The 27893-nt window shown below is 28.8% G+C and overlaps 1 protein-coding gene and 1 long non-coding RNA gene across 5 annotated transcripts in view; one reads left to right on the top strand and one right to left on the bottom strand.

Annotated features, from left to right (window-relative positions):
* The window catches only part of LOC129913331 (maternal protein pumilio), a 464853-nt gene that overhangs the window by 64749 nt on the left and 372211 nt on the right, over nucleotides 1-27893 (bottom strand). The gene's annotated exons all lie outside the window — the stretch shown is intronic.
* Nucleotides 1202-10850, top strand: LOC129913335 (uncharacterized). Its single transcript, XR_008772033.1, has 5 exons — nucleotides 1202-1260; nucleotides 1366-1446; nucleotides 1508-1657; nucleotides 1739-1885; nucleotides 9967-10850. It is a non-coding gene; the product is annotated as an uncharacterized LOC129913335 (long non-coding RNA).

Here is a 27893-nt window from a genome sequence, read left to right as displayed (position 1 = left end):
AAAAATCTACAACTTTTATATCTGACAATTTTTCAAAAAAAGCAAAAATAGAAAAGATATGACGAAAATAAAATAAATCTTTTTTTCTTCTTTTTAAAAAGGCGCCAAAACTTAATAAACCATTCATTATTTTAATGAACCATTCATTATTTCAATTATTCGTTAAGATTCATATTTAACGAATACATTTACTGTCGAAGTGAGCGTGTTCATGAATTTAATGAACGTGTTCATAGATTTAATGAACGTGTTCATAGATTTAATGAACGTGTTCATTGATTTAATGAACCGTTCATAAATTCAATGTATAGTTAATCAAAACTTAACGAAGGGCAACTTGCATGTTTCAGTAATCACACTTTTAAAAAGTGTATCAAATTATGGACAAGGTTTTCATATCATTTAACGAATACATTTATTGTGGAAGTGAGCGTGTTCATGAATTTTATGAGTGTGTTCATAGATTTAGGAACGTGTTCATTGATTTAATGAACCGTTCATTAAAATTTAACGAAGGGCAACTTGCATGTTGCAGTGATCACACTTTTAAAAAGTGTATCAAATTATGAACAAGATTTTCATATCATTTAACTTTTTACTAAAGTAATAATTTTATTCAGTATGAGAATAAAATGTTTTGAGACCACATTTGACAGGTGTCGAAATATCATTTTTTTTAACCGAGTTGGAGAATCAAATAAGACGGGGCTTATTACCTTGTGTATTTTTTTGTGTTTGTACATATTAAGTAGTTTTGTGTTTTGTTTTCATTTTCAAAGTTTTCTTGCTCACACAAACATTTATCTCGGTTGAACAACCGTTCGTATCAATGTGAACAGTAGTTAACGAAACAAGGAGATGTAAATGTTGTTGAATGTGAAAACCCCTTTAGTACTTATTTTTTGGTGTCGTTTCATCTGTTTGTGCTTTCAACATGAAAGAAAATTTTAAGTTATTTTTTTTTACTGTGATTGTCAATATTCTTACAATATCTATGATATTCGATTTTTGAAAACATATATTTACAAGATATTACCTTTTGTGTATTAACTGTGCTCTTTGCACATAGTTCACACTTAAATTTTAAAGAACGCGTAAAATAAAGTGGGAACACTACTTGTTGATACGTAGAACGAAAGAATTTCTTTCGTTAAATGATGTAGCCGGCGTCCCCAAGCCAACCCAAGCCATTCAGTTACAGTGTGAATGTCTGATCGATAAGAGGAGCTATTCAGCGGAGAGCTGAAGCAAAAATAAAAAGTAAGTATTTCATTAGATTACGTAGTATTTATTATTTAAAAGCATTTATTTATTAAAAGTACACATTTGTTTTGTTAAATAATTTGTTTTTTATCATATATATAGGAGATTTGTTCGATTTCCCATTTGCCGCCGTCCGCCCGTCGCCTGCTGCCATCACGTCGTTTCATGCATCAAAAATTTAAGGTAAGTGTTTTCATCCCTAAAATGTGTTATAATTGTATTAATATATTTATAATATATGTAGTGCTCTTCTTACACCACGTTGCCACCACCACGCTGCCGCCACATATTGTCTGCCTCCGGTGTCGTTGTCGTCATTTGCCACACCACGTTCCTTCCAGCCACCACGTTGTTCCCGCCAGCCACCACCATCATCACGCTAAAATAATTCCTGGTATGTATCTACTTTTTATAATTTTTATTGATCATTTAATCTTATAAATATATACGTATGTATTAATATATTTATATGTAGTGCCATCACGTTGCCACCACCACGCTGCCGCCACATCCGCCACATTATTGTCTTCCTCCGCTGTCGTCGTCATTTGCCACACCACGTTCTATCCAGACACCACGTTGCTCCCGCCAGCCGCCACCAATCTTGCTAAAATAATTCCTGGTATGTACCTACTTTTTATGATTTATATTATATATACAGGGTGTCCCAAAAGTAATGGATCAAACGAAGTATGCTGATTGAGGATCTTAAGGGCTCTCAGAATTTGGTAACTTGTTCATCCCAAATCCTTACGGTTTTCGATTTAATGCAATTCTTGTGAAATTTCGAAAAATCCCTACTTTGCAACAGTATTTTGCTTCCTGCGCCCACTATTGATTTTTGTTTTTTTAAATTCTTTTACAAAAACATTGCCAAATAATTAGGAACAATTAATTAATCAAAATATTTTTTATTCCATACGCCATTTCGATGCAAATTAACTAACAGTTTCAAGTTTTATAAAAAATCAGTTTCTTACTTTTTTTTGAGAGCAACACCGTTAAAAAAATTTGTACGGTATAAGAATGGTTTATTATTTTAAAAAGTTGCCCTGTTATTGTAGTTTTCAAAAAAGTATAAAAGTTACCAAAGTTGCATTTAGATCGCAAAATATTACAATTTGAATTCAACAAAACAGGGTTTTTCAGAACAAAAAACAACCAAAAATAAACACATTTTCTCGAACTGTTATTTGTTTATTTTTCTTTGAACAAAAGCCTCTATTTTTGTTTGTTTTTTTGCTCTGAAAAACCCTGTTTTGTTGAATTCAAATTGTAATTTTTTGAGATCTAACTGCAACTTTGGTAACTTTTATACTTTTTTGAAAACTACAATAACAGGGCAACTTTTTAAAATAATAAACCATTCTTATACCGTACAAATTTTTTTAACGGTGTTGCTCTCAAAAAAAAGTAAGAAACTGATTTTTTATAAAACTTGAAACTGTTAGTTAATTTGCATCGAAATGGCGTATGGAATAAAAAATATTTTGATTAATTAATTGTTCCTAATTATTTGGCAATGTTTTTGTAAAAGAATTTAAAAAAACAAAAATCAATAGTGGGCGCAGGAAGCAAAATACTGTTGCAAAGTAGGGATTTTTCGAAATTTCACAAGAATTGCATTAAATCGAAAACCGTAAGGATTTGGGATGAACAAGTTACCAAATTCTGAGAGCCCTTAAGATCCCCAATCAGCATACTTCGTTTGATCCATTACTTTTGGGACACCCTGTATATCGATACCTTCCCAGAAGAATGTATTTAACCCTTTGCTCCCGGAAAAAAATACAAATATCTTGAAAAAAAGTTTTGATATTTTCTAATTACACACTAATAAGAAAAAATAATGATTGTACTAGTAATAACATTGTATAAGGAATGTTTTGAGCTGAGAGTACAAAAGGAGAAGTCCATTTTTTATTAAAAAAAAACTAACAAAGTAATTAATACGTGGTTTCATGCTGAAACCACTAGGAAGCAAAGGGTTAAACGACATTCTCAAAATTTGTATGAACTTAAAACAAACTTGCTGTTCATTTCAAAGAAATAGAACTACAATTACTGCCTAGAATCATTTTTATTAATATTTTAAAATTTGATTGCATTATAATCATTAACACTCTACCGCAAACAGGCCAAAAATTGATTTAGATATTCTAAACTTGAATAAATTAACTTTTTCAATATGATTTTTCATAAAATATTTAAAAAAAATCCTAAAAAATTATTATAACTTCGTTTTTAGCTTATTTTTCTTTTCTGAAAGCAGCGTATGCGGTAGAGTATCAATAAAATTTGAATAGAATGACTTTTTTATCCACTTTTAAGCGTTGGTTTTGATCATTTATAGAGTTTGATATCCTAAATTGAGAAAAAATGAAACTAGGATTGCCATCTACAATCATTTTCATTAGTATTTTGAAATAAACTTGCATATTATCATTAACACTCTACCGCAAACAGGCCAAAAATTGACTTAGAAGTTTTAAACTTGAATAAATTAACTTTTTTAATATGAATTTTCATAAAATATCTTAAAAAAATCATAATAAATTATTTGAACTTCGTTTTTAGTTTATTTTTCTTTTCTGAAAGCAGCGTATGCGGTAGAGTATCAATAAAATTTGAATAGAATGACTTTTTATGCACTTTTAAGCGTTGGTTTTGATCGTTTATAGAGTTTGATATACTAAATTGAGAAAAAATGAAACTAGGATTACCATCTACAATCATTTTCATTAGTATTTTGAAATTAACTTGCATATTTTCATTAACACTCTACCGCAAACAGGCCAAAAATTGACTTAGAAGTTTTAAACTTGAATAAATTAACTTTTTTAATATGAATTTTCATAAAATATCTTAAAAAAATTATAATAAATTATTTGAACTTCGTTTTTAGTTTATTTTTCTTTTCTGAAAGCAGCGTATGCGGTAGAGTATCAATAAAATTTGAATAGAATGACTTTTTATGCACTTTTAAGCGTTGGTTTTGATCGTTTATAGAGTTTGATATACTAAATTGAGAAAAAATGAAACTAGGATTACCATCTACAATCATTTTCATTAGTATTTTGAAATTAACTTGCATATTTTCATTAACACTCTACCGCAAACAGGCCAAAAATTGATTTAGATATTCTAAACTTGAATAAATTAACTTTTTCAATATGATTTTTCATAAAATATTTTAAAAAAATCCTAAAAAATTATTTGAACTTCGTTTTTAGCTTATTTTTCTTTTCTGAAAGCAGCGTATGCGGTAGAGTATCAATAAAATTTGAATAGAATGACTTTTTTATCCACTTTTAAGCGTTGGTTTTGATCATTTATAGAGTTTGATATCCTAAATTGAGAAAAAATGAAACTAGGATTGCCATCTACAATCATTTTCATTAGTATTTTGAAATTAACTTGCATATTTTCATTAACACTCTACCGCAAACAGGCCAAAAATTGACTTAGAAGTTTTAAACTTGAATAAATTAACTTTTTTAATATGAATTTTCATAAAATATCTTAAAAAAATCATAATAAATTATTTGAACTTCGTTTTTAGTTTATTTTTCTTTTCTGAAAGCAGCGTATGCGGTAGAGTATCAATAAAATTTGAATAGAATGACTTTTTATGCACTTTTAAGCGTTGGTTTTGATCGTTTATAGAGTTTGATATACTAAATTGAGAAAAAATGAAACTAGGATTACCATCTACAATCATTTTCATTAGTATTTTGAAATTAACTTGCATATTTTCATTAACACTCTACCGCAAACAGGCCAAAAATTGACTTAGAAGTTTTAAACTTGAATAAATTAACTTTTTTAATATGAATTTTCATAAAATATCTTAAAAAAATCATAATAAATTATTTGAACTTCGTTTTTAGTTTATTTTTCTTTTCTGAAAGCAGCGTATGCGGTAGAGTATCAATAAAATTTGAATAGAATGACTTTTTATGCACTTTTAAGCGTTGGTTTTGATCGTTTATAGAGTTTGATATACTAAATTGAGAAAAAATGAAACTAGGATTACCATCTACAATCATTTTCATTAGTATTTTGAAATTAACTTGCATATTTTCATTAACACTCTACCGCAAACAGGCCAAAAATTGACTTAGAAGTTTTAAACTTGAATAAATTAACTTTTTTAATATGAATTTTCATAAAATATCTTAAAAAAATCATAATAAATTATTTGAACTTCGTTTTTAGTTTATTTTTCTTTTCTGAAAGCAGCGTATGCGGTAGAGTATCAATAAAATTTGAATAGAATGACTTTTTATGCACTTTTAAGCGTTGGTTTTGATCGTTTATAGAGTTTGATATACTAAATTGAGAAAAAATGAAACTAGGATTACCATCTACAATCATTTTCATTAGTATTTTAAAATAAACTTGCATATTATCATTAACACTCTACCGCAAACAGGCCAAAAATTGACTTAGAAGTTTTAAACTTGAATAAATTAACTTTTTCAATATGATTTTTCATAAAATATTTAAAAAAAATCATAATAAATTATTTGAACTTCGTTTTTAGCTTATTTTTCTCTTCTCAAAGCAGCGTATGCGGTAGGGTATTAATAAAATTTGAATAGAATGACTTTTTATGCACTTTTAAGCGTTGGTTTTGATCGTTTATTGAGTTTGATATACTAAATTGAGAAAAAATGAAACTAGGATTACCATCTACAATCATTTTCATTAGTATTTTGAAATTAACTTGCATATTTTCACTAACACTCTACCGCAAACAGGCCAAAAATTGACTTAGAAGTTTTAAACTTGAATAAATTAACTTTTTTAATATGAATTTTCATAAAATATCTTAAAAAAATCATAATAAATTATTTGAACTTCGTTTTTAGTTTATTTTTCTTTTCTGAAAGCAGCGTATGCGGTAGAGTATCAATAAAATTTGAATAGAATGACTTTTTATGCACTTTTAAGCGTTGGTTTTGATCGTTTATAGAGTTTGATATACTAAATTGAGAAAAAATGAAACTAGGATTACCATCTACAATCATTTTCATTAGTATTTTGAAATTAACTTGCATATTTTCATTAACACTCTACCGCAAACAGGCCAAAAATTGATTTAGATATTCTAAACTTGAATAAATTAACTTTTTCAATATGATTTTTCATAAAATATTTAAAAAAAATCCTAAAAAATTATTTGAACTTCGTTTTTAGCTTATTTTTCTTTTCTGAAAGCAGCGTATGCGGTAGAGTATCAATAAAATTTGAATAGAATGACTTTTTTATCCACTTTTAAGCGTTGGTTTTGATCATTTATAGAGTTTGATATCCTAAATTGAGAAAAAATGAAACTAGGATTGCCATCTACAATCATTTTCATTAGTATTTTGAAATAAACTTGCATATTATCATTAACACTCTACCGCAAACAGGCCAAAAATTGACTTAGAAGTTTTAAACTTGAATAAATTAACTTTTTTAATATGAATTTTCATAAAATATCTTAAAAAAATCATAATAAATTATTTGAACTTCGTTTTTAGTTTATTTTTCTTTTCTGAAAGCAGCGTATGCGGTAGAGTATCAATAAAATTTGAATAGAATGACTTTTTATGCACTTTTAAGCGTTGGTTTTGATCGTTTATAGAGTTTGATATACTAAATTGAGAAAAAATGAAACTAGGATTACCATCTACAATCATTTTCATTAGTATTTTGAAATTAACTTGCATATTTTCATTAACACTCTACCGCAAACAGGCCAAAAATTGACTTAGAAGTTTTAAACTTGAATAAATTAACTTTTTTAATATGAATTTTCATAAAATATCTTAAAAAAATCATAATAAATTATTTGAACTTCGTTTTTAGTTTATTTTTCTTTTCTGAAAGCAGCGTATGCGGTAGAGTATCAATAAAATTTGAATAGAATGACTTTTTATGCACTTTTAAGCGTTGGTTTTGATCGTTTATAGAGTTTGATATACTAAATTGAGAAAAAATGAAACTAGGATTACCATCTACAATCATTTTCATTAGTATTTTGAAATTAACTTGCATATTTTCATTAACACTCTACCGCAAACAGGCCAAAAATTGACTTAGAAGTTTTAAACTTGAATAAATTAACTTTTTTAATATGAATTTTCATAAAATATCTTAAAAAAATCATAATAAATTATTTGAACTTCGTTTTTAGTTTATTTTTCTTTTCTGAAAGCAGCGTATGCGGTAGAGTATCAATAAAATTTGAATAGAATGACTTTTTATGCACTTTTAAGCGTTGGTTTTGATCGTTTATAGAGTTTGATATACTAAATTGAGAAAAAATGAAACTAGGATTACCATCTACAATCATTTTCATTAGTATTTTAAAATAAACTTGCATATTATCATTAACACTCTACCGCAAACAGGCCAAAAATTGACTTAGAAGTTTTAAACTTGAATAAATTAACTTTTTCAATATGATTTTTCATAAAATATTTAAAAAAAATCATAATAAATTATTTGAACTTCGTTTTTAGCTTATTTTTCTCTTCTCAAAGCAGCGTATGCGGTAGGGTATTAATAAAATTTGAATAGAATGACTTTTTATGCACTTTTAAGCGTTGGTTTTGATCGTTTATTGAGTTTGATATACTAAATTGAGAAAAAATGAAACTAGGATTACCATCTACAATCATTTTCATTAGTATTTTGAAATTAACTTGCATATTTTCACTAACACTCTACCGCAAACAGGCCAAAAATTGACTTAGAAGTTTTAAACTTGAATAAATTAACTTTTTTAATATGAATTTTCATAAAATATCTTAAAAAAATCATAATAAATTATTTGAACTTCGTTTTTAGTTTATTTTTCTTTTCTGAAAGCAGCGTATGCGGTAGAGTATCAATAAAATTTGAATAGAATGACTTTTTATGCACTTTTAAGCGTTGGTTTTGATCGTTTATAGAGTTTGATATACTAAATTGAGAAAAAATGAAACTAGGATTACCATCTACAATCATTTTCATTAGTATTTTGAAATAAACTTGCATATTATCATTAACACTCTACCGCAAACAGGCCAAAAATTGATTTAGATATTCTAAACTTGAATAAATTAACTTTTTCAATATGATTTTTCATAAAATATCTTAAAAAAATCCTAAAAAATTATTTGAACTTCGTTTTTAGTTTATTTTTCTTTTCTGAAAGCAGCGTATGCGGTAGAGTATCAATAAAATTTGAATAGAATGACTTTTTTAGCCACTTTTAAGCGTTGGTTTTGATCATTTATAGAGTTTGATATCCTAAATTGAGAAAAAATGAAACTAGGATTGCCATCTACAATCATTTTCATTAGTATTTTGAAATAAACTTGCATATTTTCATTAACACTCTACCGCAAACAGGCCAAAAATTGACTTAGAAGTTTTAAACTTGAATAAATTAACTTTTTTAATATGAATTTTCATAAAATATCTTAAAAAAATCATAATAAATTATTTGAACTTCGTTTTTAGTTTATTTTTCTTTTCTGAAAGCAGCGTATGCGGTAGAGTATCAATAAAATTTGAATAGAATGACTTTTTATGCACTTTTAAGCGTTGGTTTTGATCGTTTATAGAGTTTGATATACTAAATTGAGAAAAAATGAAACTAGGATTACCATCTACAATCATTTTCATTAGTATTTTGAAATAAACTTGCATATTATCATTGACACTCTACCGCAAACAGGCCAAATGTTGATTTAGATGTTTTAAACTTGAATAAATTAACTTTTTCAATATGATTTTTCATAAAATATTTAAAAAAAATCCTAATAAATTATTTGAACTTCGGTTTAGGACTTAGAATATTTTTCAATGTTGGGGACTTAGAAAATTTTCGATGCCAAAAAAACTTAACTTAGTTTTGGGACTTAGAACATTTTTCAATACAAAAAATCTTGTTGGGGACTTTTCGATGCCAAAAAAACCTTAACTTATTTTGGGACTTAGAATATTTTTCAATGAAAATTTTTTTTGGGACTTAGAATATTTTTCAATAAAAAAATTTAGTTGGGGACCTAGAAAATTTTCGATGCCAAAAAAACCTATCTTTTTTTGGGACTTAGAATATTTTTTAATGAAAAATTTTTTTTGGGACTTAGAATATTTTTCAATGTTGGGGACTTAGAAAATTTTCGATGCCAAAAAAACTTAACTTAGTTTTGGGACTTAGAACATTTTTCAATACAAAAAATCTTGTTGGGGACTTTTCGATACCAAAAAAACCTTAACTTATTTTGGGACTTGAATATTTTTCAATGAAAATTTTTTTTTTTATTTCAATGAAAAAATTTAGTTGGGGACTTAGAAAATTTTCGATGCCAAAAAAACTTAACATACTATTGGGACTTAGAATTTTTTTCAATGAAAAATTTTTTTTTTGAAAATTTCTCTGTACTGATAACCGTGTCAATAAAAAAAATATACGACAGGTTCTAATCAAAATTAAAACAGCAGATTCATCTGAAAGTTCGTGCTTAGTTTAAATATTTTTAAGTAGAACTTGTAATTATTATTTTTTACTATTCCAAGTGATTAGTAAAAATAAATTTATACTTAAAAATACACTATCATACATTTTAATATAGCTATGTATAAATATATAATTATTGTACCAAATTGTTGTTAAAAGCCTTACTGATTTTGGTATTTATGTGGTTGGCTTTTTTTCAGACTGTAAAGATGCGGCATTACTTTGGGCTCTGCATGGATACTTTGTACCTTTCCAAAAAGTTATAAAAAAAGACACAGATGGTAGGAAACACGTTATACGACATACCATCAAGGACTCGCAGTATTCATTCGTTTGGATAGGCAACACAATTCAAGCTTAAGAAGACCATATTGCCTTCCTCAACAAAATGGGTGAGAATACCCACCCACCAAATAAAAAATGTATGTATGTACAAATGCTCTAGTTTTGGTAAATGAGATCATAAAATTTCAATTCTTATATTATTTTGATTCAAATTTCCCTTAATTTCACTTTTTATAATTTGTTTCACTTTCTTATCTGAAGATAAATCTACAAAATAATGTAATAAAATTTTTCCTGCCATTCATTTGGTTTATTTGAACAATAAAAGAGTTAATGTAAATATAAATATTTCTTTAATTTAACCTTTAAGATTTCAGAAAGGAGAAGATTAGAGATGAAAAACCGAATGTACAGGTTTGTAAAAATTGAACACGGCGATTCACATTAATTTTTCTTTCTTTTTCACAGATCTCGACCTAATAAATTTAGAAAGCTAAGCTTCCATGACTTATTTATTTGTCAGTTGATTTTTTTAATTTCTTGACAGGAGATTAAAAATTCTTTGACAAAGAAATAAGACTATACGAAATTTAACTTTTTAAATTTATTGAAAACAGTGCCTACGTTCTATAACGCTTGCATGGAAATAAGTTGTAGAAAAACAATTTGAATCAAAATGAAATTTGTACAAAAAAATTGATTTCATTCGAATTCACAATGTTTTTCGAGCACTTATGACGGTGCAAGAGTTACGGAACGTAGGCCTGTGTTCATAAAATTAATGAACGCGTTCGTTAAATTAATGAACACGTTCGTAAAATTAATACGAACGTGTTCATTGATTTTAGGAACGCGTTCATTAATTTTATGAACGGGTTTTTTTATTTTTATGAACGCGTTCATTAATTTAATGAACGGCGTTCATTAATTCTATGAACGGCGTTCATTAATTTTATGAACGGCGTTCATTAATTTTATGAACGGCGTTCATTAATTTTATGAAAGGCGTTCATTAATTTTATGAACGGCGTTCATTAATTTTATGAACGGCATTCATTAATTCTATGAATGCGTTCATTAATTCTATGAACGCGTTCATTAATTTTAGGCAGGTTTTTTTTTTTATTTTTATGAACGGTTCATTGATTCAATGAATGCGTTCATTAATTTAATGAACGCATTCATTAATTTTATGCACGATTTTTTTTATTTTTATGAACGGTTCATTATTTTAATGAACGTGTTCATTAATTCTATGAACGGATATTTTTATTTTTAAGAACGGTTCATTAGTTCTATGAATCCGTTCATTAATGTAATGAACGCATTTATTTTTTTTTATGAACGTATTCATTAAATCAATGAACACTGTTCATTGTTTTAATGAACGATTCATTAAAATATGTTCGAAATTTCAAGTTCGAAATTTTATGAATGAAATTATGTATGGTTCATAGAATTAATGAACGTTCATTGATTTTAATGAACGGCCGTTCATTATCTTAATGAACAGGATCATTGGACAAATAATAATGAACGATACATTAATAGAATGAATATATTCATTAATTCCATGTACCTTTTTGGTTCAGTGTATCCTCGCTTTCATCGCTGGCTGCCATCATCATCGTCATCATAATCATAATCATCGCCTGTGTGTAGTCAAAGACATACCCAGATACCGCATTTTATGGCACAAAATATTATATTTTATCTCAGCATCTCTACTTATTTTTCTCCTTGTTGTTTTTTTTTTGTAAATCCAAACAAAAAATAAAAATATTACTACTATAGGTTCACAAAGGACACAGGTTTCTTTTTATACAAAACAACACACAACAACAACAACGAAATCAAACCTAAAGAAAGTGTCTTCCATGCCGTCTCCTTGCTCGTCCTTTTTCAGCTGTCAAAAAATACAAAAAAAAAAACCACAACCTAAACATGACAAGTTAAATAAAATGACAATGACTGAAATATCTATCTATGTTGGTATGTGTGTGTATAAATCCATGGGTGATAGTCTATGTAAAAGAGGATACAAGGACATGATGATTACAACAATGACTATGATGTTATCATCCTATCTAGTCTGATGTATATCGTTTATGTTATGTCAGGAGGTAGGTATAGTCTCTGCACACAATAAGGAGTAAATATCAATCTGTTGGAAGAATGCGCCTGTCACTATGACAGTTAAGACACTTTCACATCACAAAGGATCGGATTCAGGATCAGGTTCGGAATTGTGTGTGTGTTCCATCATAAGTTCAGATTCGAACTCGAAAACAAATAAAAAAAAAAAAAAAGGAGAAGAAGAAAGAAAGGTCAAAAATGTCACCCGCGCTATTATGTCATCATATATCCTTAAGCCCCCCACCTATACAAAAGATATTGCAAGAAGATAACTTAACCCTTCATCACTGCGATGACAGAGAAAATCTTCTTCATCTGACATTCCATTCATTTATGTACTTTGTATAAATATTCCATAAGGACATGCCAGAGAAGAGACAAGCAAGAATAAGAAGACTATGAAACTCTGAATATCCATTAAATATTCAATACCTGTGAATGACATATGAATGGGATATTTTGAGTAATTTTTATCCTTAAGGATTTTACTATATTATATATTTTTCGTTTTTTTTTTTTTTTGTTCCATTTTTCTATTCTATTCAATGTGACAAAGGCACATTCCAATAGAATAGACACGAGTCACAGTATAAGATATTGGCCTGCTGCAAAGGATTGAAATTAATCTATTTAGCCAAAAAAAAGAAAAAGTGGGTTGTGTGTAGAAGAAGAAGAAGAAGTATTTTAGACATGCTCTCCTTTTTTTCCATTGTCCTATGATACAGCAGAATGATGGTGAATGGCAATGAGGTGGTTACTGGTAAAATGGTAAGTTTTTGGGAAGAGAATGAGGCGAGAGAGAGAATACAAACAGCAATCAGAATTTTATGACTTGAGATTTTCTAAAGAACGACGAGATATGCGAAACAGCGACGGACGGAACGGGGCGGGCTATTTCTTAATATTCATGAAGTGTTAATATTAAATATTTTCTTCATCATCATCGTCATTATGATGACGCGGAATAAAAAATGAACGAGAGATGAAATTATCCTTAAGGCATGTTTTGAATAGATGAATACACATTATGAATAAAGGAATATGAAAGGTAAATGAATTCTTCGAGGTCAAAGTTGAGTTAAAATTTTGACTTTTGTTAAAAAAAAAAGAGTTCTGCTTGAAATGATTTGTATAATTGAAAACATAAATGTTTTTCTTAATTTATTGGAGTGATATACCTACGTTTCAAAGAAGATGAGATATTCAAACTCATTTAAACCCACGTTACTTTGAGGTATCTGCTTTTTGTTTATTTTAAATTGAAAATTCCATAAAATGATATTGAATCTATTTTTTCATTTAATTTAAAGTTTTTAGACAATGTTGAACTCATAAAAATATGTACATGCCGCGGATTCTTTAGAGTGAGAATATTGAGATCTTATTTTTACTCTATATATAAGAAAAATCAGGGCAAAATACCAATTGTCACGCCAGCAACACTTGCTTGTCACACCCGTAACACAGTGACAACGAATAATTTGAAAGTAATTAATTGTTCCTGTATTGCACAGAAATTTGATAAAGTAAAGAGGTTATTTGTAATGTCACGCCCGTTACGTATCTTAATGTGACATTGAAACTATAAGTTATAAATAATTTCAAATAACTGAACTTAATATTATAGAGAACTAAATGCATTTACCTCAGGTATTGACGTTATGTTCTAATGAAAACAGATAATAGCTGATTTAATCATTAAATTTTTTTAAAGTGTCACACCCGTAACAATGAAAACGCTCAAAACTAATATTATTTTTTTTTTTAAATAACGTGTCACAGTTGCTAAGTAAGCAAGAATGATTACTGTTCTAAAACGTAATTTATCTTTTAAGTGTGTTAAAAAAAATAGTAGGGTAAAAGCGGGTGAGATGGCATACATTTTTTGTTTCTGTCATATTTTACAAAGTAAACCACATTCCATATTTCTAACAATGCAAAAATGTTCTATATTCAATATCCAACGTATTATTTGGTTTACAGAATTTTATATTTTAAATTTATATTTTTAAATTAATATAGAAAAAAAGTTTAAAAAAAACCATCTCCCCCTCTAGGGTGGGTGAGATGGCGCATGAGTTTGTTTTAGGTTTCTATTGCCAAATTCATTGCACAAATGGTTGAACGATGTCAAAGAGTCAAGCAATGCATGCCATATAATAGACTGCAACTAGTCGTCTTTTTTATAAAATGTGAGCTTGGCTGAATTACTTTAAAAAAAATATTTCGAGGGTGATATGGCACATGCTAACACTATACTCAATTGAAAAATTTTTGTACGGAATGCGCCATTTCACCCGCAAAAAACTGCGCCATCTCACCTTTTTTCGGATAATTCCTATTCGTAAGCACCCATAAAAAGCAGATAGAACTAGAGCTCAGATTTCATGCGCAATCCGTAGCTTATACTCTCTTGTTTGTATTGGTGTATCAAGGGCATCTAAGATCCCAACGACTCACAAAATATCGGAACAAAAAAAAAAGAGCGAAAAAAAAAATTCGAAAAAAATCATCACATGATTTACTTTGAATTTTTTTTTATTTTTTGTATCAAAGACAAAGAAACGAATACTGGCTACTTCGATTTAAAATATTTAAAGAAAGCTAAAAATATTTTTCATACATTTTTAGAGCAATAAATGTAAAAGATATTTAAAGTGCGCCATCTCCCCCGCCGCGCCATCTCACCCGCTTTTACCCTAAGTGTTCATTAACTAATTTGATGTATTAAACAAAAATATCCCTTTTTTTCTGCCTGTTAGCAGTTATGTTTTTTAATATTGTTTTAAATTATTGAATGAATAAAAAAAAAATATGTATAATTACTCAGTACAGAAACCCTGATGTTATTTGGCACCGGTTCGTATGTACTGATTTTAATTAAACTGAGTACGTGTACAGTACAATAATTAAATAACACATATTATGAACATCGATTTCAATGCCCAAACTATACACCACTCAATTTATTATTGTTAAGTTTAACGTGTTAATATAATTAAAGACTAAATGGGTACTCATTATAGCATTATGTACTAAATAGTGACACAGCACAGACTTTAAGTACTCATTACTGATTTTGGGTAGGTACTGAATACTAAGCTTTTATACATTGAGTACAGAATTTAATAAAATAAGTATAGCAACAAAGTACGCAAAAGTGTACTCAGAAAATGAAAATTTACAATCGGTACCTTAAATAATATATTGAGGACATTATGCCTGAACTCATAAGTGTATTCAGTACATAAGTGTACACGAAGAATTTTATAGTCTTAAATAAACGTTTGTGATTGTATTTGTACTTCTTGATCTGAAAAACTTAAATTATTTTAAATTATTATTAACTGACATAGGAATTTAAGAGTATTTTACAAGAGTTTAAAAACAAAATGAACAATCTTCGAAAGTCCATTTTTAGAACAAATTGAAAAGTTATATAATGTCCATGTCCATATTGAAATTTAAATCCGCAAGTGAAGCATTTAAATTCTATAAAACACATTAAATTTCTAAACGAATATTTCATCTAGTTGATTTAAGTTTGGGTTCTTTTTGATTCCTTTATATATCAAAACAAAACACACCCAAATTTTATGTTCGAACAAAGTAACTTAATATGTTTTATTTTTTTTTTTTTATTACCCAACCAATCTACTTATTCGATTAATGATTCATGATTTCTTACTTATCCAAATGCCCTAATACAACACGTCTTAGGTATATAGAACACCTTAAGGCAGCACATTTCAATGCATAATTAATGTTGAAGCACACTTTGTTATAACGAAGACCACTGAAATTTGTGCGTTTGGCCGTATAATCGTAAACGCGTATAGCGTACACATATAAAAATAAAGAAGCAAATATTGTAAGTTGCCATTAACCTACTTTGAATAATTCAAGAATTAATGGCATACATCGATCGATTAAATTCGTACCCAATTGAAAAACATTCCAATCACATAAAATGTATGTGTATAATATATTCAACATAATAAAGCCTTCGAACTCACATGAGTGAAAGATATTCTCTTTTTTATATCCTATAATTCCTATTTTGATTCAATCTTTTTCTCTTCTATTCTATATCCTTTCAATTTCTTTCTTCCTTGATACCTCTCACACTGATGCCATTAAGGATTTAAAGGTCTTTAGATATTTTAGAAGAAATAAAGAATCATTATGAATTAATGGGTGGTTTGACGTTGGTATCGTTTAAAGTATAAGAAGGAATGAATGTCCTTGGAGTTTGGCCTTGTATATTTTATTTTTTTGTTGAACACTCACACATCCTTTTTGTTCAGGAAATCCTTGCCATCTTTGGTTAATTCTTTAATTTATTTCGTTCTCATATTATATTCTTGTATGTTGATACTTTTTCCCTCTCTGCATACATATACACAATTTTGTTTTAGTGTTATTGCATTTTAAGACAAAGCCAGTTAGGCGGAAATTGAAGTTCCAGTTCCTTCTTATACATTTATGTATAACCTTAGGCACAGGCAAAGACACATGAAGTAACCATATTGGAATATGGTGTAATAGAGTTTGTTAAATTTTGCGGAAAATTTGAAACTCGTGTGTGCTGACTGTATTATATTAAAGTCTTATAAACTTTATTTGAATGAGAAAGGCAGCTCATGAGCTTACTGATTTGCTTTGGGAAGGGTATAGTATTAAAATAACATTTTATTGAAGAAACGCTATGTCGTTTTGAACAAATGATAAAAGGTTCGGTTGTGATACTGAAATTTTATGGGGTCTCAAGAAAATTCTTTGAAACATCTATTTTAAAACCATCCGTCCAAAAAAGACTTTCAAATGTTGTTGAAATCGAATAACATTTATCACAACAAAACTTACTTAAAAAAAAACTTAAATACAGAGGTCCTAAAAGTTTATGCTTGTTAATCAAAATTTTGGATATTAATAGATGTCAATTTTAAGTGCACACAACTAAGAGGTCTGAACAGACTACTTCAAAGTATGTAGTAAACCATCTCATGTATTCAAAAATAATAGGACCTTAAAAACTATTACATAAGATTTTTCATAGAATACAATAATAACGAGGTCCTAAAACACCATTATGTACGTTTAATTGCAGTTTTAAAAAGTAACCAAAAATGCACAACTTTATTAAATGCAAAAAAATTATAGAGGTCAATAGGCTACCTCAATCAGTGACCCCATAAAGGGGAAATTTCTTGAAGTTTTACGAAATTTTACACAAGATATGTACAAGATAAAGCAATTCTTCAAAACTTTAAGTAGATAACTAAAAATGTAAAAATTATGTTGTATTCGATTGAGGGTCTTTCAGAAAAAAAAACAAACAATATAATTAAGAGGTCCCTAGAAAATTTCGAAAAAAATTTCATAATTTGTTAAAGTTTATGGTGAAGATTCAAAGTTGTCAAAATCGTGTTAAGTTAAAGATCTACATTAATTTATCACTCACCAAATCTTTTACGGACAATAAGCTTTTTAGAAAATTCAAAGAATTGAATAAATTATGTAATTCTTTCTTTTAGTAAAATTATTTTGACAATTTTCTCAGAAAAACAAAAAAAAAAAAAAGAAAACACAAAAAAAAAAAAACAGATTTCTTCAAAACATGCAACTAGTATCTAATTCCAAGAATGTTACAACTTCCTTAGAATTTGGATATACATTATACATTCCTATTATACAAGGATATAATCTTACCTAACATACAAATAAGCAAGAATAAAGAAGAAGAAACAAAAAAAAAAAAATAATAATACATAGATTTAACGTTCCTAATATTGTTGTTACCATCACAATCATGTTTGAGAAGTCCTTTGCTAAAGCCATTATCATCACCTTCCCTGTGCTACCGTTATATTTGTCTAAGTCGTTTTTGGTTTTTCTTCTTGTTACAAAAAAGGTTCTTGGTGCCACATAAAAACGTAACGTGAGTGTGTTTCAAAAAAAAAAAAAAAAGTATCTACAACCTATAAAAGAAGCATAGATAAATCTAAATACCGTAGCAACCCACCAGGAACTCATCAAACCCTTACCTACAAAAAAAAAATATCCTTGGAAAAAGTCAAAAAAGTATGTTCACAGATTTGTTATTAGAAATAAAATAAAAATAAAAAAAAAATACAACACATTTTTGTCTTTTTCTTATGGTTTCTTATACCAACCTACATATCGTTCACATCATTGATGTTGTAAAAATGTTCACTCTCGTCTATATCTCTCTATTCGAACATCTTTCAAGATGTCTATAATATGATTATCAGGACTGGATTTATCTTGGTAAAGAAGGCAATTTTTTGTCTATTTTTTGCTAAACTGCAATTTTTTAAACATCTTTTGCAAAAAACAGGACTTGATGATAAATTTTTTTTGTTATTACTGGAAACTATTTTGCAACCAATTTGAAACTTGTTTCAATTTTTTTCGGGTGAAACTTAAAATCCGCTCAGGTCTGATAACCCATTCAATATTAACTAATTTGCAACCGATTTGCAACTAGAATGCAGTTGGTTTCAATTTCGAATTGGTTTCAAACTAATTTTTTATTGAGCTGGTGTCTCAAACAAATTGAACAAAACTTGAAACCAAGTGTAATCCATTTGCAACTAGTTTACAATCGTTTCGCAACTTTTTTCAATTCTATTTGAAAGAGATTTTTAGTTTATTTTAAACAAACTTCAATTTGTGCTTGGGTACCTATTTCAAATCGATTTTAAATAATTGATTTCTCAAGTAGTAAAATGAATGTGAAACATTTTTTCGATCGATTTGAAACTAAATTGCAATTTCGTACTATAGAAATTAATTTAAATACAATTTTCCAACGAGCAGAATTGAAACTTTGAACAAAGCTCAGACCAGCATCACAATATTTGAGTCCGGAATCAAGTTTTAAATTGTTTTCAAATAAATTTGCAATTGTTTTTAAACTAATTTGCAATCATTTTAAATCTAATTTCCAATCGGTTAATTTGAAGTTTTTAAGGACATAGTTGGTTGCTAACTTCTTAATGAGCTCGAGACTTGAAATTTTAAATATTACCTATGAAGCTCAGAGATGAATGAAAAATAAAAAAAAAATTAATGAAACACACAATTTTGGGCCTTAAATTTCTGAAGATAAATCCAGCACTGAATTAAACGTGTAGAATTATACAAAATACAGCCTTTTGGTCCTTAACTGTAGCAACAAAAAAAAAAAAAAAAAAATATAACAACGACACCGAATAACGTCGACAACCTTATTCAAGGGAACATTTTGTGGAAAAGACATTCTTGTTCCATCCTTCCTTAATGCTTGTGTAACGGCAATTACAGTACATCTCTCTACCGAAATTCGCTTCCGGGCAATCTTTTCTTTTGGCATTTTATACTATACCTACCTTCTATATTTTTTTTTATATAAACTCAACCCCTTGGGCAACCAAAGTCACCTTTCTTTCTTTCACGACATCAGACAGTAGCAACCGGTAGACAGAAGAAAGTATTACAACTACAAGTTTGTCGTCCTCGGCATCTTCATCGTCGACGTCGTTCTTGTATAGAATCATATAGCCCCACAGGGATATTATAAGGGATGGCTGTATCTATCTACCTATCTATGAGATGGCTTTTCTTTGAATACGGTTCACCGCCAGACAAGGCTGGTGGAGAAAAAGGGGGAGGTAGGTTTTGCTGAAGGATGTGATGGGTTGGTTCAAGGGCGGTAACTAGCTTCTTGAAATGTAGAGGGTGGCGGTACTAAAAACCTAACATCTTTCGTAGCAAATTGCAAGGTAAACCAAATGAACAATTTCTTTATATTAATATATATATATATCGTACAAGAGTTAGGTTTGGGTGTGGGTATGGGTAATAGAGATGACTTAAGACAAAGTTTTTTTTTTTTTTTTGAAGAAAAATTTAAATTCCCTTAACCTAATTTGCGACTGAGTGGGAATTGTAAACTTGAAAAAAAAACGTGGTATTTGCCAGGAAAACGCTGTTGATTGAATGTGTAAATTGAACTGAAAAGCATACGCCTTTTTCTCTTTAAGAAATCCAAAAAAAAAAATGACATTTTTCTTTTTTGTGTTCTTATGGAAAAAAAAGAAACTTTCAAAAAAACTATTGTCAAGACGAGAAAATGACTTGATGTCGTCGTCCTTTGTTAATGGAATTTTTGACTCCTTCACATTCTTTCCCTCCAAGCAAATGTCTGGGATATTTTTTTTTTTTTTTTGTAAAAATGTTTACTTTTCTAAAGAGAATGAATATTAATTTAAATAAATGTTTTTTTCGTTAGTTGTGTTTGAAGTTCTTGTGTTTTGAAGCAAAAATTTTAAAATTCTTTTGCAATTCTTATGAGAACATTTTAAATAGGGGGTAGTGAGACTTTGGGTAGAGTTTCGAGGAAGAAGTTTTGTTTATTTTGTTTGACATTGTTAAAAAAAAAAAAAATATTTTTTATTTGAGTTGTGAAAAGTATGTTCATGTTCATAAACTTGTTTTTTTTTTTTTAAGAAAGTTAAGTGTTTTGCTATCAGGTTGTTTATGGTGTTATAGACTTTTATATTAAAGTGCGTATTGATAGGATTGAAACACAATAATAACTTGCTTAACTCTCTTCCCATTATCGTTTTAGATGAGAGCAGATCAAGGATGTTATACGCTTTCTTTCCTGTATGAATTGCTCTTTTTTTTAACAAAATATGTTATAAACCTTAAATTGGTGCAACGTTCTCCAGGTATTTAAAAAAAAATGTTATCCCAATGAAACTTTGCAAAAAGTTTCCTTTTGCAATAAGGACAAGGGTTCAAAAAGCCTGTACAAAAATTTTGGGTGAAAACTATGAATTAGGGTTTTAGAAAAAGCAGACAAAAAGAATCCATTAAGTTCTAAAAAATATTTTTGGTCAAAGGGTGTTTTTTTTTAGGGTTTGAGTTATATGAGAGATAGGTTAGACAAACAAAGTGATAAATTTTGTTTATTTTTTAGAATTGGTGAAAAAGTTTCGTTTGCTATAAAAATTAAGAATTTATACGGCCTACAAAATTATTTTGAGTAAAGGGTGTTTTTTTTTAAGAAAAGAGAAAAAAACTATGACAACAATGGTATCTCAGTGAAAATTGGTAACAATGTTTCAATTACCATAGGCACCAAGAGTCTAAGCAATTTATAATAAAAAAAAAATTGGTAAAAGGATTTTTTTTTGGGAAATAAGAAAATTCGCAACATGTTCGATAAAATCAATGGCATAAATGGTACCCTTTTTAAAACTTTATTAAAACCATACATTGGCTATTAGGAACTATGAATGGAATAAGACTACATTTTTTCATGTAAAAGGGTGTTTTTTTAAAGTGAAGTGTAGAAAAAATTTGGGTTTATTGCTAAAAACCCATTGAAATTCTGCAATAATGTTACTTTTGAGATTGAAAGCAAGTATCTAAAGTGTCTATATAAAAATATAATGATTGAAAGGGCGTTTTTTGACAACAACAAAATTGATGGGCCAGCTCCATGAAATTTTGAAATAAAATTACATTTGGGATAGAAAACAAAAATGAATGGACTCCATTAAATAATTTGGGACAATGGATGTTTTTAAGGAGGGAGTTAATTCTGAAAATTAAATTTTAGTAAATCCTACATAATTTTTTTTTAATTTATAACTTTCCATCAATTTTTTGTTAAAGTTAAAGTACTTCTATTCATGCATGAATTTCAGTAATTATTTGATGTTTTTGGACGAATTTCTTTCAAAACGAAATAATCAAAATCCAAACAGATATCTTTACATTAATCAAACATATTGTCATCATCTCATCATAATAAACCATACAACAAGTTCCTGAGGCAAATGTCACTAGAGAACAAAATAAATATAAAAATAGACATTTCTATTTCACTATCAGTTGTTGTCTCCAAGGATTACTCTTCGAGAACTCCTTCTCATAACTCGATTATCCTTTTTATATCCCTTTCTTAATCTATTCAGAAAACTTGAATAGAAGAAGAAATATTTCCAATTTTGCTTTATGTAAGTACATAATAAATTTTGGGTCCTTTTTGATTGATTAATTCGATTTTGGACATGTAATTTACCGATACGGAATGGAATTGTATCTATTTTTATATTAAAAAGGATGAAATAAGAAAATTTATAGTTGAATTGAAATATAATTGAAAACTATTAAAACTGATTTTTGGTTTAAGGATACAACTAGTAGATTTATATCTACAATTTAAAATCCTATTTGTTGCAATTAATTCATGCTAAATGAAAATAGCATCAAAACTGGAAAGTCAAAGTTTTGACACATGATTTTTGTTTCACGTCATTGGTAACAGGAATTTGTCTTTGAAATGGTCTTCTCTGAAATTAAAAATATTCTGATTTTTTCAAGTTTTTAGAAATCTCTAATTAATTTCTTTGAAATAATTAATTTATTAAAAATTTGTTTATATGAATATTTTCAGGGAATAAGCAATTAAATAAAATGAAAAATAAAAAAATTTCATTCAAAATTCAGGTTATTTTATTTGTAGAGAAATTTTTATTCGCAATAATTTTATTGATACTCAGAAAAAAAACTCACTTTAAGTTCAAAAATTCCGTAATGAACGATAATCTTATAATATTACCCGAAGATTTCTTGGAAGAAATTCTAGAAACAAAGGACTTTTTCAAGATTTCTTTCTTGTCATCCGTTAGTCTTAGGTCATACAGATGCTTCTATTATTATTATTTCAAAAAATGTATGTCTGCATAGCGGATAGCGGAGTTTTTGAATATCCTTAGTCAACCGTTTTAGTCTTTTAGTCTTTTACCTATCACAATCATATGAAACTTTTTAAAAAATCTTATTTTATTCTTACTCAACTACAGTGTATAAAACAGACGCTTATTTATTTAAGGTGTAAGTATGTTCCTTTATAACTTCTAAACTACTCATCATAACATAACAAATAAGATATCATTGGAAGCGTCTTGCTTGTCTGTTAGTTATAGGAGATTTGATGTCGGCGTATTGTATGCGATACAAGGATTATCTCAAAAATTTTACTTTTTTCGAATTTTTGGTACTATTTTTTAAAAGTTCCAAAAAGCTACCAAGAAAAAGTTGAAAACCGAGCCTTTTTTTAAGTCGTATCTAACTTTCAGAAGATTAAATAAAATACTTTTTTTCTGCATCCTTATTTTCATTAAAAAAAAAAGTCCTTTATTGCCACTTAAATAAACAACATACCCTATACCATACGTTTAAATTTTATCCTATATGCCAATCACGAGGTACACACGTGTGTGTTTGTAAAGTGTCAGGCTCTATACACTCTCGCATAACACACTTATGATACTGGCCCTTAGCTTAATCCAATCAGTAACCATGATGTTGAAAACCTCTCTCACTCTGACTGACTCTACCTCTACCTACATTTATGGTAAGTTCTACTGTGACAATATGCAATATTCTGCACGCGATGGTCAGGAAATCGACCTTTTCCGACCAGACGACACATACGACAACAACAACAAAAACGACAACGACACGACACACAGGGCATTACTATTCTCTGCATCCGTGTCACGTTTTTCAACTCACTTTACATCAAAAACAGACTCAACCCATCAGCTATCACACCCCATATCATCCCAGCCTCTAGGATCCAGGTTTTATAGTACATTCAGTTATCAGAGTGAAGAGTGAAAACACAACGTGCCCAATTTTTCCCAACTCCTCCTATTCTACTATACACACATTTTATGACGAGCGACGACGACGACGATGTGGATAAATGATTAGATTCGATGATGCAAATGAGGATAATCCGGGACTCCCTGATCTATTATTATTATTATTCCTCTCATGTGGAGGGGTTATAAGCACGACGTGAATTTGATTTGATGATGATGTTGATGCTTTTCTGCTTCTGAAACTGAACTGATGCTGCTGCTGCCTGCTGACTGAAGCTGGGCGATGTTTACTGACACAGATGAGTGATGATGGTTCTTTTCTCGTTCTCTTTCTAGATATCCTGATGGTACTTTTCACAAAATTGATGATGGATTTACTTGCATTATGCATTCTATATTCATTGCAGGCTACTTTCCATTAAATATTCAAAAAACTGATAGATGTTAAAACAACAACAACAACAAAATGCCCATCACTACAGATTTTTGAACATGTTTTTATGCGTAGGTATGTGTGTGTAAGATGTTATAATTATATATTGATTCCATCACGATGACGACACGCACGATGAAATAACGTGAAGGGGCGGCATGTATAGAGTTTTTGAATAAAATTATACCTATATTGATTAAGGACCCCCTCTTAATTCATTTTGTATTTGAATTCACAAAATAAATTTTACAGGAATTTCATTTGAATTTAATTATTGCCTATTTTATGTTTTTTGAATTTTGTGTAACCAATTCCAGGGAAAATAATCGGATTGCATTTGAAATTCACACATATTTTGTTTGATAGAGCAGACCGGTGCACCAGTCGGCCGCCGAAGAGAGCAGAGCAGAGGATGATTTTCTGATTTCAGATTTGCATTATGGATGATTCATTCAACATTGATGTGTTTGAGATTCAAAATATCAAAATATTGCTTGTGTTATTTAATAACAGAAGTTCATGTGAAATGTCAAAATCAACAATAATATAGTTCAAAGTTCAAATAAATTATTAATTCTGAAAAAAAAAAAAAAAAAATCAAACAATTATGGTTCATTAATAAATAAGCAGTGGTCCATTCAATGAAAATACTGATATAGCACAAGCAGTCATTAGCTAAATGTTCTAAGTTTTTGTTTCAGTATGTACTTCCCCTAAAAACTACATAATTTTCAATTTTTAAATAGAACATGTTTTAAGAATTTAAAACAGTAAGAGTAATCCAGTCAAATAAGGATTTAACCTCGGAATGAATGTTAGTAGAAATTTTTTTTGCTCAATATCTTCCTTTTGCCATTCTATAACATAACTCAAAAGTCTAGAAAAATCTCATGTCCGCTTGTCGCGATTTCAAGGTCAAATCGCGAAATGGAGATTTTCAAAATTAGCAAAAATAGGCTATGGTATTTTATACACATATGATACATGATTTCAAGTTATTTTTTAATGCTGATTCCAAAAAATCTAAAATCAAGGCAATCTGACGAAAAAAGTTATACCTGTTTTTCATCTTTCAACCCATATTATTATAACAGTTGCTAACTTACTACCGAAAAACCCTTAAAAGTAATGGTAGCGGAATCCTATTTTGCATGAGGGTTTTCATTTCCATTATCATTAAGAATCAAAACAATGCAATGCAAAAAAACATTTATATCTATGACAAAATGGTATTTTTTGAGAAAAGGGGAAATTTTGGGATGTGCACTAAAAAACATCCTGGTACAATCTTGGAATTAGTGCTAATAGGCTAATTTTCTATTTGTTGTTTCTATCTTTGTTTGGATATTCTATAACTTATGTCAAAAATCTAAAAAAATCTCATGACCGCAAGTTCTTATTTTCCAGGTTAAACTAAGTTAGGTGCAGATTTAAAAAAAATAATAAGAACATTTTAGATTCTTATATGTATACCAACATAACCCATATCATTTCAAGGTATTTTTTAACGCTGATTCCAACAAAACCCACAAACAAATCAATATGACCATCCCTGAAAAGTAATGTACCTTATTCATGTTGATCTGACACAAATATCTGAAGAGTAGTTTTTCAATTTTTTTAAATCTGCACCTTATCTTCAAACCAAGAAAATTAGGACTTGCGGACATGAGATTTTTTTAGATTTTTGAGGGTAGTTAAAGAATATCCAAACAAAGATTAAAATGAAAAAATTAGCCTATTAGCACTTATTCCTAAGATGAACAAGAATCTTCTTTAGTGCATATCCTAAAATTTGCCCCTCCATCAAAAAATACCATTATTTCGTAGGTATATATATTTTTTGTAATGGATTGTTTTGATTTTTAATAATGATGGATTCTAAAATCTTCATGCAAAATTTGGTTCATCTACCATAACTTTTAAGGGTTTTTCGGCAGTAAGTTTGCAATTGTTATAATAATATGAGTTGACAGATGAAAAACAGGTATAACTTTTTCCAGAGACGTCAGATTGTCTTGATTTTAGATTTTTTGGAATCAGCATTAAAAAATACCTTGAAATCATGTATCATATGTGTATAAAATACCATAGCCTATTTTTGCTAATTTTGAAAATCTCCATTTCGCGATTTGACCTTGAAATCGCGACAAGCGGACATGAGATTTTTCTAGACTTTTGAGATATGTTATAGAATGGTAAAAGGAAGATATTAAGCAAAAAAAATTTCTACTAACATTCATTCCGAGATTTACCCCTTTTTTCTCCTTATTTTACTGTATTAGAGTGCGAATTATAATTGCATACTTAGAAGGGTTTGTAAAAAAGTTAGTCTATTCAATGGCGTTGTTAATTTTTTTGTTGAACGATTTGTTTCTAAAAGTTCTTTCGGATCTGGCTAAGAATTCTTTCGGAGCTGGGCAAAAAGTAGGGAAGTGAAGGGTTATTTTGTTTTTTGATAAACTACTTTTTGGTTTTTAAATTTGTACGAATTTGTAGTTTTTCATATTAATTGCTCGAATACTTTTAAAAGACAAAAACTTGGGGGTGCCACGCAAAAAGACACTTGCTCTTTGTATAAGAATTGACACACTGAGTACTGAGACGAGAAAATTAAGCTAAAAGTTTCCATAAGAAATCAAGTGTTTGCTTTTTAGCTTTATCTCCACCAAGTTTCTAATTGTCTTGAGTACCCGCAAAGTAATCAGAATAGGTAATGTTTTTTTGAAATCAATATTGTTCTATCAGCATTCTGCGAACTTTCCAAATAATACCTACCTAAAACGCCTCTTAAATATAAGTCCGTTTCTCATCATACAGTGAGCCTTTTTTTCCGCCTGGACTCGGTTAATTTTTCATACATTTAGATATTACTTGTTGAAGCTTACCAATAACACAGTTAGAACGTTGGATGAAAAAAAATAAAAAAAAATAAATAAAAATCTTAGTACGGAAAAACGCTCTCTTGTGTGACGAGGCCTTGAAAGTTTGGAGGATGAGGATTTCATGTTGTCACGGATTCATGTCTTCTTCAACTGACTTAAAAAATGAACGATTTTTTTATTTCTTTTCATCAAAATTAGATTTTCTACAGTCTTTGTGCAGCCTGAAAAGATAAACATTATGGTGGGTCAAAAAAATCGAAATTCTTTTTTTTGAATTGGTACTCCGAAAAATCGATTGCTAGACCCCTCTAGAATATACACACCAAATATGAGCTCTTTAAATAAATGGGAAGGTCCTCCGCTTTGCAATTTTCCATTTTTACATCAAGCTTCTACTAAAAAAAAATAATTTTTTTATTAATTGACTTTTTAGCAAATTTCTTTTCATATTCTTGTAGGAAATTGAACGCTCTACAAAAAAGGCTTAATACACTTTTTTCGTTTTTCTAACCGTTGAATAGATATTTGAGGTCCAAAAATCGAGAAAATCTTTAAAAATTCGTTTTTTGTTCTTAATTTTGTAACAAATTGAAAAATTATAATGATCAAACGCGCAAGACATATTCTTGTTGAAAATTGATTGCTCCACAAAAAAGGTCTTATAGCGTTTTCGTTTGGTCGTCCGGGACTGTCCGGAA

This window comes from Episyrphus balteatus, chromosome 3 (genome assembly GCF_945859705.1).
Source record: "Episyrphus balteatus chromosome 3, idEpiBalt1.1, whole genome shotgun sequence".
Lineage (NCBI taxonomy): Eukaryota > Metazoa > Arthropoda > Insecta > Diptera > Syrphidae > Episyrphus > Episyrphus balteatus.
This window is presented reverse-complemented; position numbering and strand designations above follow the sequence as displayed.